Source organism: Myripristis murdjan, chromosome 14 (genome assembly GCF_902150065.1).
Source record: "Myripristis murdjan chromosome 14, fMyrMur1.1, whole genome shotgun sequence".
NCBI lineage: Eukaryota > Metazoa > Chordata > Actinopteri > Holocentriformes > Holocentridae > Myripristis > Myripristis murdjan.
In genome coordinates this window covers 7,647,811-7,660,715 of record NC_043993.1, presented here as the reverse complement: position 1 = coordinate 7,660,715, position 12,905 = coordinate 7,647,811, and positions in this window count along the sequence as shown.

Genomic DNA, 12,905 nt, shown 5'->3' with positions numbered 1-12,905 from the left:
TGCAGTAGCTCTAATAAAACGGTGAATTAGCACTGTACGCTGACACGCGCATGCACGTGTGCGCATATACACACACACACATGCACGCACACACCGAAACCTTAGCTGGTGTGTGTGTGTGAAGACAGAGGAATGCTCCATTCGACAGTGTTTACACATTTGTTTACAGTGTTTATTAGACTAGCAGTTGTCTGTTGACTTACAAGCTGAAATGTAAAAGTGTGACGCTCCAGGTTCATTTGATCTTGTAAATTTGTTCATAAAGCGGCGGGAATGTGCGGATGCAGCATAAACGACACGTTCCACTCCGTGCTCATGACGTTCCCCCTTCAACTCAGAGCCCGTCTTATTTAAAAGACGGGGCAACAAAAGAAAAGTTAAGGGAAAAGGCGTTGGGCCTGGCTTGTGTCTCCATTCCTTCACTGCAAAAACTCAGAATCTTACCAAGATTATTTGTCTTATTTCAAGTCAAAATGTCTTATTTCTAGTCCAAATATCTCATTACACTTAAAATAAGACATGATCGCCTCAGAAATCACTTGTTTTTAGACGATTTTCACTTGTTTCAAGCTAATTTTCACTTAAACAAGTGAAAATTGTCTAAAAACAAGTGATTTCTGAGGCGATCATGTCTTATTTTAAGTGTAATGAGATATTTGGACTAGAAATAAGACATTTTGACTTGAAATAAGACAAATATTCTTGTTAAGATTTGGACTTTTTGCAGTGTTGTTCGTAGTCTGCTGCCCTCTAAAAGGAGTACATTTTTTTTTTGTAGAATATTTAAAGGATTTGCTTGAAAATGTTTATTTGTATTGAAAGCAAATGCTCATTTGTACATTCGGAGTAATGTTTGACCCCGGAGGCTTTGGAGACACACTTGGTGTTGTTGTGTTGAGCTACAGTGCAGCGGGGGTGTAACTGGAATAGCGTATTCTTCTCCTCTCCTTCAGCTGTCTGTCTGTCTCGCGCTCTGTGACGCTTCTTTTCTATTGTTTTGCCATACAAAGACTTGAAATCGTCAATGGTAATATATACATTGCATATATATGAATTTATACATATATTTTTTGTTGTTGTTTTGTTTGTTTTTTTCTTGCCGTAAATTAATGTAAACGGATCATGTATAGATGAGAAAAGAGAGTCCTCTATAAAGGATATTTTTAAATATTTTGTTATAAGAAAAAATCCAAGGTTGTGATCGCCCTGTTTCTGTCTCTGGGCAGGAATCTGTAAAAGGACTTTTTAGTTGTTGCTGTCATTGTTGATTAGTTGTTTTCCCCTTCACTTTTTTGGGGCCGTTTCTGCTCTGCCTACAATAATTGCTGCTGTGTTTTGGGATTTGACTGCTTGTGTGTGTTGTGTAGATGTTTTTTTTTTTTTCTTTGTTTTTTTTTTTTTCTTTTTCTTTTTCTTTTGCCAAGATTGGGATCATGATAGCATTTTAAAAATGCCATTTCAATTCAGTCTGGGTATACAGCACATAAGGCAAAAGCTCAGAAGCCCTCTTTTTTTTATTTGGTGGCTTTGATTGTTCCTGTCTGGAGGAAGGTGGGGCTTTTACCCTTTGTGGGTCTCCTGCCATCGGCTCCGTGGCACAAGGCAAACTCAATCAAACTCCGACTGGATGATTGAAAGGAGGTTTTTGATGCTCCCAGTCTGTTTGAGTTTAACAGAACAAGCTCTGCCACAATGCCACATCCACTGTAGTCGCCCTGTTTCCCTCCATCCCTCCCTCCCTCGCTGTCATCATGTTCACTTAAAATCCTTTTCTCCACTTTACACGTCTACTGGATTGAACCCCGTCAGTTTGGGGTTAATATGAAAATCATCTTTTCACCACGTCCTTGATGCCTGTGTTCCCCATCGACGGTGGGAGCTGGCTTTGGCATTCAGGAGGTGGCACCTCCTCGTCAATAGGAGGCGCTGTCACTCCTGGTCCCGCTTTTTTTTTTTCTCTCTCTCTCTCTCTCTCGCTTCTGTTTTGTTTTGCACAACTATAGTCCTCCGATTGTAGACCGTGAATCAGTATTACTCTGTGCAGCACTCGGTGCCGATGCCAAACCTTACTGAAGACGCAGAGGAGGCGTCGGCCCGGAGTTTGCGAACGGCTCCAGAACGTTGCACCGAGCTTTACGAAAACAACTTGAAGAATTTCGCTCTAAAACACCTTTTTTTTTTTTTTTTTTTTTTTTTGCCATCAGACAAAACTGCAGTTTTTACCCCCTTGATAGCAATCTCCCATTAGTTCCCTTTGAATACCTTTTATGCTTTACAAGAAGCTTTTTTAACCCATTACAACAACTTGAACATCAGGCTTTTTTTTTTTTTTTTTTTTTTTTTCTTTATTTGATCTATTTTTTTTCCCCTGTGTGTGTGCATTTTGCATTTTTTGTGAAATAATTGTCCATATTTTTGGGTTGAAAATCTTCAGTTCTTGACATGACTCTTTTTGTTTTTTTTCCTACCATCACTGTTATGTTGTTTCCCAAAGCAGGAATTGTGCCGGAGAAAACTCATGAACATGGGAGGCTGCCTTGTTATTGCTCTTAGGCCTTCTGCTCCCACACTGTGTCTTGTAAGCACTATGGCTCTATAAAGCACCCCCAACAATATGCTAGAACCCCTTTTTTTTTTTTTTTTTTCCTTTTGGGCTAAATTTCATTCAGCAGACATTACCCTCGTCTCTGTGTAGGTATTTGCTCATGGAGGACTCGGCAGGGAGCAGCTCTTGGCACAGTGAACACAAAATGTCAGTGTTTGAATTATCCAAAACCTGAGAAGACAAGCTCGTAGAGCGGCCTGAGGAAAACGTCCTCACGTCGGCCGCGTGGCGTCCTTGACGAGTCCCCGCCGTCTGATTGGAGTTTAGCCCCGGCGTCCTGTCGCAACTTACCTGGAATGCAATAAGAGAGATGTGAATGTGTTACGTAACGTGCAAACATCCTTGGCATTACAGCAGAAATGCACAACAATAAGCTTGGCTGTGGTGAGTGTCCTGCACAATCTGTACAAAGAGGTATTACTTGGTCTGTGGCTTCAAGTTTTGCTTTTCGTCTTAACACTTCTCATAGCTGTCGTAACTTATGTCTTTTAGAAAGACAACATGATTTGGCTCGTACGCTTTTTATGTATTTTTACCAGTGATTGTAAATAGTTGTTATATTTTTGTTTAAGAGAATGTTTAAAGAGGAAGATACCTTTTATTTCTCCAAGTCTACTGATATGAATTTGGACAATGAATAAACTGTTAAGCGTATGGAGGCTTTGGCGTCTTTATTCATGGATGCAGGTTTGGTGCCGACTGTGCTCCTATGTATGCCTAACCATCAAAAAAAAAAAAAAAAAAATCACATACAGGGAGTGGACAAAATAGCGGAAACACAAGAGAAAGAACTGATTATGAACTTTGCAGTTTAATACCAATTAGCAGTGTGTGTCAGCTTTACACTGCAAAAAGTCAAAATCTTACCAAGATTATTTGTCTTATTTCAAGTAAAAATGTCTTATTTCTAGTAAAAATATCTCATTACACTCAAAATAAGACATGATCACCTCAGAAGTAACTTGTTTTTAGACAATTGTCTCTTGTTTCAAGTGAAAATTTGCTTGTTTCATTGGCAAAATTTGTTTCTTGTTTCTAGCTAATTTTCACTTATTTCAAGTGAATTTTCACTTTTTCCACTGGCAAATTTTGCCAATGAAACAAGCAAATTTTCACTTGTTTCAAGTGAATTTTCACTTGAAACAAGTGAAAATTGTCTAAAAACAATTTACTTCTGAGGTGATCATGTCTTATTTTAAGTGTAATAAGATATTTTGACTAGAAATAAGGCATTTTTGACTTGAAATAAGACAAATAATCTTGGTAAGATTTTGACTTTTTGCAGTGTAGGAGAGCAAACAATCACTATTTTTTAATACATAAGTGTTCAAGGCAGCATAAAAAGAAATCGGTGCATAAATGTGCCCACCCACACCAGCACTGTCTGAAGGACATTTAAAGGGACGTTTCCTTGACAACACCACAAACTCCAGTCTCAGCCATGACCTCCGACACCAACGGAAAACTGAAGACTTCTCTTAAACTTCACAAAGCTGGTATTTACTATAGGGCTATTTTATTGGCTTGCATTATAATGCACACTACCTTCACAAGCCGCTTCATCTAATTCTCTCTGAAAATCATTTTTAAAGTGATTTTTCCAGCGGGATGTTATGGTCCCGCTTGCTTGCTTCAAGTATAAATCTGTTGAAACAGTCACAGCACTATAAAGGAAAATGACACCTGATTTCTTTGTGGATTCGTTTTCCCTCGCATGCGGGGTTTACGCTCTGCAAAGACGGAGCAAAATTATTTACGTCAAAGCAAATCTCAGCAGAAATGGTGTGACAGAGGTAACTGAGGCCCCATTTACACGACAACGGTTTTCACAAAGAACGGTAAACTTTTGTTGCGGTTTGGCCTTTCATTTACACGACAACGGCGTTTTAGCTGCTAGAAAACGCAAACTTTGGAAACCGGGTTCCAGAGTGGCATTTTTTTGATAACGGCGCTCTCCCCGCCGCCGTATAAACTGGCAAAACGCAATTCATGTGAAAACGATGACGACACGGCCCCACTTCTCACGTGACTATGACGTTTTCAGCCATGTGCGAATACTCGCCGCGCCGCCAAAGCGTTTGTACACAGGCGCACGGTGCTACTCTGTGGTGTTACATTGCAAAGTTACACCGCCACCTACTGGCCTGGCATGCACACTACAGCGTTTTCATTTGTCTTTGCGGATCCGTGTGCACGAGGATCGTTCTCACAGCGTTATCGTGTAAACATGAAACTTTTTAAAAACGCAAAGGAAAAGGTTTTCCGTTTTTTTTTTTTTTTCAGAACTGTTGTCGTGTAAACAGGGCCTGAAGCATTAGGAGGGCAGTATCTACAGCCTGCGGTCTGGTGAGGTGGATGCACCTGAGGGGGGCGGGTCCTTGCCAGGCAGGTGTGGTCATGTGACTCCTCCTCTTGACAGACAGAGTTTTATTTTGTCAAGAAAAGATTTCATCACTGGTTATGAGACTAACTGACTAAGATGGAGATTTCGGGTGCAAGAGGTTTGTTTGCTTCCAGCAGCTGCCCTCCACAGCGCTGCAGAAGCCTTCTTTTTCTTAACACACACTTTCCAGCTTCTTTGAGTCTTTACACCAGGTGTGCTTTAAAGTGAACAAAGGAACAAGCCCTCTCAGAGGTGGAGCAGCAGAGCAGCAGTGGTGCAGCGAGCTTGCAGTCCAATTTAAGATCTCCGTTTGCAACAACCTTACAAAAACATTTGCTGGGGTTAGATTTTTTTTTTTTTTTTTTTTTTTTAAGTGATACGTTTATGTCCCACCTGCAAGAGGCGAATGTAAAACCTTCCTTTCAATGAAATATAGATGAGTGGTATTTTGACTGCCCTAACCTTTTGCTGCAGTACATCATATAAAATTCCCACATAATAACTTTGCGCCACACAAAGGAGCAGAATCTGAATTCCTGCTTTGTCGTTACATTTACCAAGACAAACTCAGCAAGTATTCCACTTGCCGATACCTTTGCTGGGTAAATCTTTAAAGAGGGGGAAAAGGAGCATAATCTCTTCATTGTGTTGCCGGGACGTCCTCAGTCTCGCCCCGGCGTCCTCCCCTCCTTCCTGCCTGTGTTTCGCTGTGTGTCAGATGTGATCAGACCCGGAGAGAGAGTCACTGGGACGTCCCGCTGCGCTCAAGGTCAGATCCCTTTTATTTCCTGTGAAAGGTTTACTGTCACACTGAGAGGCAGGAAGCCGTGCTGCTGGTTTTGTGTGTGTGTGTGAAAGAGAGAGACAGCATACCAGTGTGTGTCTAACACTACACTGAGATGTTTCTATCCTGTGTGTGTGTGTGGATGTGCACCATCTTTTTTTGGACTGAATATGTGCTGCATTTCTACAGATCCACATGTGCAGGCTCAACTGTACACAAAAAATGATAAGTGGATTATCTTTAGACCAAATCAATTCAATTCAAACATCATGATTTTTTTTTATTATTATTATTTAAATATAATCAACTGAAAAATAAAGTGCATCACACAATAAAAGCATAGGAACAAAAGAGAAAAAAACAACTTGAGCAAGAGAAGTCAAACACAGATAAAAGCAAATATATATGAATTGTACATATATATATATATATATATATATATATATATATATATATATTTTTTTTTTTTTTTTTTTTTTTTTTTTTTTTTTTTGGAAAGGGGGGTAAATTTTATTTATTTATTTATTTATTTTTTCAGCTGCTATTTTGCAGTATAAGTATGTATTTGGATGTACTTTGGATTAGTGATTATTGCTGATTATTCATTTATTGTATTTTTGTTCTAAAATAATGGCGTGTTGTGAGCCAGTGTGGGCTGGCCATCTCTGGATTGCATGACATCAAAAGCAAAGTTCAAAAATCAAATCAAACTCAAATGTAAGAGTCAGGCAGAGGCAACATGTGGAAACAGAGATCAGGGACCAGAGCAACGAGGAGGCAGCAGAGACAGACGGAGTGGAAAGAAGAGAAAGAGGTAGAAGATGTATTTGATTTTTTTTTTTTTTTTTTTTTGTCAGCCAGCCCCCAGATGTTAGATTTGACTGTCTGTAGTCAACAGGCTATAAAATGGTGAGAATTAATAGCATGGTGATGTTAAAGCTCCAGCGAGCAGCTCTGCATGCGGGTGTCCCAAATAGCAAAGAGAGGGAACTGTGGGGAAAAAAAAAAAAAAAAAAAAAAAAAAATCAAAGCTGTAGCATGTGAGCTGACAGCTGAAAAATGCACACAGCACACTCACAGCACCTGAATAAGTAATATCTGTGTATATTTGGCCCAGAACATCACACTTACACACCTGGGTAGGCAAGTAGGCTCAAAATTCTTCGTTTTGAGCTCGGAGTACCAAATCCAGAACATGAGCAGGAAAGAGTGGGACGTAAAAAAAAAAAAAAAAAAAAAAAAAAAAAAGGACTACGTGACACAATCTGCCTCTCCGAGATCCTTCGGTCATTTTCTGTGATAGAGGGAGATTGATGGTGGAGACAGGGAGGTGGTGGGCAGGGTGGGGGTTAAGACCGGCATGTTAAACAGCACATTCAAAGAGCCGGTCTCTCCACTTCAGAGAGAATATTCCAGAACGACGAGAGAAGTGAAAGTTGGGCTCCAAGTGGGATTTGGCTGGAAACGAGCTGGTGAAATTACACACAGTTTCAATTATACATCACAAAGGGCGATTTAGCCCCACTGGATAGCAGGGGGAGGAAATGTGGAGAAAACGAGAACGCTTGGGTCTCGTAATATGTGTGGGCATGCATGTGGTGTGTGTGTGCGTGTGTGCCTGGGTGCACGCCGCGTGTGTGTGTGTGTGTGTACGTGTGTCACACTTCTCCTCTGTTTTGACTTTGAAGTTGTGACTTTGTCAGGAGGAGAAGCTGAGAGCAGGAGGAGGGAAAACGGAAACTTTACCACCTGAGGGTTGTGTGCACATGGGGGTTGGCTTTTAGCATATTCCTGTCTAAATGAAAATTTGTGAGGCAAAACAGTTTGGAAAATATTCCGTCACCTGTATAGTCCCGACGCTGCCCTTGAGCATGTGTAGGTGTGTTTGTGTGTGTATGTGTTATGTGTGTATCCAAGTGTGTGTTTGTATGCATTTACATGAATGGAGACAAGTTGGCTGTCCTACAGTGCCCTAACCTGTCACCTGTTGGTTTCTGTGTGGGGGCTCAGATACGCTGGTGAGGCCGCAATCACGTAGCACGCTTTTTAGAATATGCCTTCATCTTTTTTCTTTCTTTTTCTTTTTTTCTTTTTTTATATAGTTATTTTTAAATGGTTTGGTCAGAGCAAGGGCACCCCTCGTCCAAAATATGCACCCTGCACTTTGGGGTGTGAGATGTTTGGGGTGCCAAGCTGAACGTGTCCCAACATAAAACTGAAGCACAGGTAACTAAAGATGAAATCTGTTTGTGTATTTATGTATTTATTTATTTATATCCCTGTGTTTGGTGGAGAGCTCTAAAATGGGCTCATATGCTGTGGCTGGACACTGGAGCTTTTGAGAAGAGTATCAATCCCAGCTGGTTGGGTCACACCGTCCTGGTTGATGGTTCCAATCATATCTGATCCAAACAGAGCCCTAACACTGTAAGGGATGAGGGATGATCCACAAGGAGGTGGAGTGCTTTACAGTCTCCGCTCCGCTGCATGCTGGGGGTGGTCATTATTTTAAACCCATCTCAGAGGGGATTATGATGCTTATTATACAGTTTGATCTTAGGACAGATGTATAGATGTATGTTGATTGTGGATGGTAACCATAAACGGTAACTGTAGAGGGTGACAGGACAGGTAGGTAATAATGTCTCTTGGTGTTGTGAGTCAGCTAATGACCTGACTTTTTTTCGTTAAGATCATTTTTTGACATTTTGCATTATTTGACAATGACAGGGGAGACAGGAGAGGTGGGATGACATGCAGCAAAAGACTCAGGCTGGAATCGAACATTGAACGGGTCGCTGCTCTACCAAGTGAGCCACCAGGGGGCGCCTCATGGCCACTCTTATTTCTGCATATGACGCTTGCTAACATCAGCCTTCATTACACAGAGGCAAGGCTTCATGACGCCCTAACCCTAAGCCTAACCCTAACCCTAACCCTAATTTGGCGCAAAAAAAAAAAAAAAAAAAAAAAAAAAAAAAAGATAGAAAAAAATAGTACTTACCTGTAAACTCTTTGGAGGTCCTTCTGTACCTGTAAAAAGAGAAAATTAAAAAATTAATAAGTTAATTACGTGCCAGTGCATTTCTTTGTTCCCCACCACACCTAACCCTAATTTGGCGCAGAACGGCCACCCTCGATTCAGAAATGACCAATCGCGGAATGCCTTTGTTGACCAATCAGAATGAAGTATTCAACTCAGCTGTGTCATAAGGGCGTGTCCAGATGGTAACCAAAACTCGTGAAACTTCATTGTGCACATTGTCTGTCATTGTGAACTGCGTTGTTAACCCTAACCTTAACTTAACCCTAGCTCCAACCTAAACCCTGACCTATATTTTCCTGCGTTTTCCTGCGTCCACCTCACTTTCAGTCGCATGTGAATGCAGCGTTAGCGTCCTTTACCCTCTTGGTGTCGTTCTGTGTTTCAGCAGGAGAAAAAGCTGGCAGCCCAAACAAGCTGATCGTCCTCTTTCATGTCTCATGTTGTGTGTTTGTGCCTCAGTGAGTTCAGCGTGCACATTTCGGCCAATTTCCATACACCGCTGTTTTTGGTTGGGGTGGATGCACAGTAGGGGACAAGGTGACTTTCGACCACACTTCCCGTCCAAGTCAAAGGCCAGTCAGTGATCAACGACGCTGTCCGAGGAGAGGTGGCACCCAGCGGAGTGCTCCATCCAGTTCAGAGGTCAGCTTCATCTTCTTGTTCTTGCTCTTCACCCGCTACGCCAGGTGTCATGTAAGGTCACTTCAGCTATTTTTCACAAAACCTGTGGTGCCGCAGCCAAAATCCCATTCTCTACGGTCAGATCTCTTTTATTGTGCCGAGTGTTAACGCACAGTAATCCCCTCCTGTTTTAGACAATTTTGCGCATGTTAGCCATCTTATTGCAGGTCGACCTTGTGTTTTAAATCTCAGAATTGTACACAATTGCTTAAACAAAGTGCTCAACTAATTTCTCTGTTTTTCGACTGATTAAGAGTATTTTGGTTTGAATACAATTTTTAGAGCAAGGGTTCAATTGCCTATTGACTTGCAAGTTAAAAAGAAATGCCAGGAGGCGACGCCCACTAGTGAGAGGAAGGCCTAGAAACTTAAATGTCACTTACTGACTTACTGATGGACAAATCCACGTGAGCCTCCTAGTGGTGACAACTAAGGATTGCTAGAGATGGGGTCCAGTAAGCACAGCCTGGCTGTTCCCATTTATTAGGGTTAGGGTTAGGGTTAATCTGTAATTGTAGATTTTCAAATGGTGCATATTTGACTTTGGAATGGAACTCCATTTGTCATTGAGTATAAAGATACATCTCACACACAGCTTCTCCTGTTAAACAAACTTCAGCTTTACAACAAAATTTCAAGATAGGGCAACTTATTGTTTGCTTGAAAGTGTAGATAAACATGTGTTTTATGCCGTGGGGACAGTGACCTACCAATGGAGACATAACCAGTTCATCAGAGTATTTGCTCTTTAAAACATTTGCTGTCAAATTGGTTTTTCTTTGTAAAAATCCTGTAGGCTAATAGTTCACTGGAGGTAATGCGTTTACAGTGTGTTTGGAATAAATAGAAGAAAAACTGGGTGGTTATCATAAGTAGTGTTGGCCAACATGGCCACACCGAAAAAGAACAGAGCACCACCTGCAGACACTCAGACCCCATCAACATAAAATCCAAGCTGTTAAAGATGTTACATAACTGGCGAAAGTAGCAGATTACCACTATGAACTGAATATTAATGACCCCCCCCAAAAAAAAGTCCTGGTTTTGTTTTCTTTTTAGCAAACCGAGTCCCAGACACCTCGCTGTGCCGCGCCAGACCGCCTGAGAGGCCGGGCCACATGTTGCGTCCGTGTGCTCCAGGGTCTCGGTGGCCATTTGTCACCATTCCTCAAGGCGCAGCCAGAGAAGAAGGTGAGGTCGTTGTCCTTGCTTTTCATTGTAGCCTGTCCTCAGCGATGTCAGCAATGCACCACAGATAAATGACCTGACAAGCCCACAAAATGTAATCCAATGTTAAAGCGCCTGCAGGTAATCCTTCAGAGAGAATGAGTACCAGCCTGTTTTTTTTTTTTGTTTTTTTTTTCCACTCCTTTGTATGAGATTCAGGTGTCAATTCTTTTTCCAATATTATTTCCATTTCAAAAGACCCTCAGTGATCACCAGCATAAATTCTGGGTTCAGTTAAAAATTCAAGCCTGTCCCTTGCCAGCAGCTTTAATATTGGCATTCAGATATTGGCATTTGATTCTCTCAGTAACTTTCAAAGTGACACGGATGTCCAGTAAATGAGATTTCAAGACACAGTCCTAATTAACACAAATATTTTGACATAAACTATGATTGCCTAACACTCAAACTGCTGCCTTTTTGTGCCCTCTGGATACAGATCTGGATTAAATGTATTTATTCATTATTCTGCAAACGGCAGTCGGGACTCCCACGGGACTCACAACCCTGAGAGCTCCCCTTCCTCCTCCTGTTCCTCCTGCAGACATGAGGGGGCAGTGCTGCATTTTGCTAAATGGCGCCGATGGGAAGCCTCGTCTCTGTGTCTAAAGACCCACCGGCATTAAACAAGATTTGTGAAACAGGACTATGTGGGAAGCATATTTTCCCCCAGAGACTGGCCATCCCATTAAGGTGCAAATTACCAACACTGCGTTCGTGCTGGAACAACACAATCCTTACTTTGGCGAGGCGATGATTATATCTGTCTCAATTGTCTTTGCCCTTTCTGCGAATTCTCTCTCGCCCCTTAACGAGTAAACGTTGTGTCTTGAGGACGGGACGGCTGCCACTCGTCCACGCTGTGATTTAATTGGTGTTTTTAAAACGTAAAACGTCTCCTTGTTTTGTGCTGCGTGCCTTCAGAGGCATCCTGCATGCACGTCTGCACGACTGTGTGTGTTTATCTGTGTGTTTGTGGTCAGTTTGCTTCTGTGTATGAACCGGTATTGCTTGAAGTGAGTGTATTGTTTGTGTGTGTGTGTGTGTGTGTGTGTGTGTGTGTGTTTCCCTTGCCGGTACAGCACTGAAGGGTAGAAGCAGAAGCCATTAGGCAGTGTAATCTGTCCTCCCTAACCATACAAGAGCCAGTTGTAGCTGCACATAAGGACCTCATCATCATCATCATCATTATCATCATCATCATCATCATCATCATCATCCATGCTATATCATTACTTTAACCAGCAGAGTGAGATGCCCTCAGGGAGGGAGCAGACCCCATGTCTAAGTAACTAACAGTTGGCACTTACAAACACACACACACACACACACACAATCACAAACAATCACAAAGTGCTTACATTTGTGCTTCAAAAACACACTCTCACCTACGAGTAACATTATTTTCCATGCACACACACACACTGTACGCTTTTATACACATACACACAAATGCATGCACAAGGTTGCAATTAAGTGTGCTCACATGCGAACACACACACCGTTCACGCACGGTCACACACACACACACAAACATCGTTACAGCAGAGCTAGAGGACAGCCTCACTTCATATCCTCTCCTGTCCTTCTTAAGCAAGGTTGGCAACGGATAGCTCTAAGTGTGTGTGTGTGTGTTTGTGTGTGCATGTGTGCGTGTGTGTGTGTGTGTGTGTGTGTGCATTTGAGCGTGTCTAACTCCCACGGGGGGGAACGGCTATGGCTGAGAGAGTAAAGTAGCCCAATGCCACTTTCCAATAATGAGTTGGGTCAAACGGTTTAGAGTGGGAGGAGAAGGTCAAGAGTTTGAATGGGACAATCGACCACATCCTCCCCCCCTACACACACACACACACACACACACATACGCCGCTGGATGAACATACATGACTTTTCTGCCCTTTAATCGGCAGGGGGGAGCAGGGGGGGAGGAGGGGGGAGTAGGAGGAGGTGGTGAAGGGTGAAGGGAAATGGAGAGAGGTTGGAGGTATAATGCTGAAGAAAAAGCGGACAGCAGATGGGAGGAGTTTGGGGTGGGGAGGGGTGGAGGCAGGTGGGGGGTTCAGCATGACATCTCCTTTGCCTGAAGCACGACCGAAAAGAAGTGAGGGGTGTGTGTGTGTGTATGTGTGTGTGTGTGCATGTAGGAAGGGTATTAAGAGGGAATGGGAGTGTGATCGAC